The following is a 1,913-nucleotide window of genomic DNA, read 5'->3' on the forward strand; positions in this document are numbered from 1 at the left end:
CACACCCTTCGCCCTTTTGTGTTTCCCTCCCCCATTAAAGCGAACCCACGTGGGAGCCGCCGTGTCGTGTCTGTGTTTGTTCCGCCGTGCGTGTCTGTCCCGTGCCCCGTGTTCAAGAAGAACCCCTACCCCCCGCCCTTTTTTATTATTTTTTAAGAACAACAGACTCCCCATTATGTCATGACAAAACTTTCAAAATGTCTTCAAGGTTAGAACTTAGGGATCATCTTATTGCCATTTATATTGGCTTCATGTCTTATGCAAACATTTTTAAATGGGAAATACTTGCATAGTTCTTCTGTTCAAGGCTTTCTGTATGCTCTCATTCCTTTCAGGCTAACCTCAAGTCATGCTCATGCAGAAGCTCCCTAGTCTTGGTCAGTAGCATTCCTCTTCACTCATCATCTGTCACTTTGGCCGTGTTTGTCTTCTTAAGCCCATCAATTGCCAAGGCAGTCAACATAATATTTATTAGAAATACGAGTGCTGGTCTTGGGGATAATTCCTCCATATTCTAGTTCTGATTATCTCCACCAACATTCTGTTTTATAAACACGTCTTTATGCATTGTCCTTCATCATTCCTCATGGGAACATCCTTTGGATATCAGTCTGAGAGCACAGACCTGCTACCCCTGATTTCATCTACTCTCTAGAGAAGAAAGTCAGAAGGAGATCAATAGTTACACAGGTCACCTGTATGGATCTTGGGTGTAAGTGATGAAAGTCAGATAAAGTTCCCTTTTTAGCTATTTCTAACATTAAACAGTATGAACTGGGGGTTATATGTATCCAAATTTCCTATTGCCTATTTAAATAAAAGTTGGAAGGAAAACAGAAAATAATCTCGACCTGTAGAATTCATTTTCTTAATTTTCATGGAGTGTTTGGTTTCCTGTTAGACAATAACTATCTTATTTTCTATGTAGCTTAACTTTTGACAAATTTTGTATAAAGTTTTAAATTCTAAATATAGTCATATTAAAGAAATTATTTTGCATGTTGAAAGCCCTGGACTGCTTTTCCAATGAGACAAATTGACAACGGTGTTCTTTGTGTTTTTAGCAGTGTATCTAGAACCAAGTGAAAATCCTAAGAGCAGTTTTGAGCACAGAGCACAGTAACTCATAAGGAGTAAATTCGTGATCTTAAAATCTGGGACAGAGATAACTTTCAAAAATTAGAGACTTAACACTTTCTGTCCAAATATTTACCAAACAGAAATTTTAAAATATTGCCTGAAAATAGTTGTTATTTAAAACATAGGAGCCACACAAAACTAAAAACAAATAGCAAGCCGTAGATGTTTGCATGATGATTTGAAAACCATCCTATCATAATCCTTTCCAGGAAAGAGTCTTCCTTTGACCCTGAATGATAATATCACAAATACGAGTAGTATGTCACTTTCATCATATACAGCAAGAAACAAAAACACTTGGATGAAGGATTCAAGGGGGAGGGTCAAAAACAGCTTCAGGAATTCATAATTTAGCTTGGATGCTGGGCCTCCCTACCCTCACAGCCCAATGGCACAGACCATAACGTTCAGAGTTAAGGAGCTGGCTTCTGGCCCTTATCTTCCTTTAATGTTTCTTGTTAGTCTTCAATTCTCCAATCCTCTGCATTTTTTTAAATCTGTTAAATAATGCCGTTTTCTTCCTAGGGTTGTTATAGCAGTAAGTATAAAAAGTAGACTGTGTGCTCACTTTGGTAGCACATATAATAAAATTGGAATGATATTAAAAGTTAGCATGGCTCCTGCGAAGAATGACATGCAGATTGGTGAAACATTCCTTAATTAAAGAAAAAAGGAGCCGGGCGGTGGTGGCGCATGCCTTTAATCCCAGCACTCGGGAGGCAGAGGCAGGCGGATCTCTGGGAGTTCGAGGCCAGCCTGGTCTATAAGAGCTA

At 38.9% G+C, this 1,913-nt stretch overlaps 1 non-coding gene across 1 annotated transcript; it reads left to right on the forward strand.

The window, feature by feature from the left end:
- The first annotated feature begins 1,700 nt into the window (after positions 1–1,700).
- Positions 1,701–1,804, forward strand: LOC113457269. Its single transcript, XR_003377896.1, has one exon. It is a non-coding gene; the product is annotated as a U6 spliceosomal RNA (small nuclear RNA).
- Positions 1,805–1,913: the final 109 nt, after the last annotated feature.

The sequence above is a fragment of the Microtus ochrogaster genome, chromosome 21 (genome assembly GCF_000317375.1).
Source record: "Microtus ochrogaster isolate Prairie Vole_2 chromosome 21, MicOch1.0, whole genome shotgun sequence".
Lineage (NCBI taxonomy): Eukaryota > Metazoa > Chordata > Mammalia > Rodentia > Cricetidae > Microtus > Microtus ochrogaster.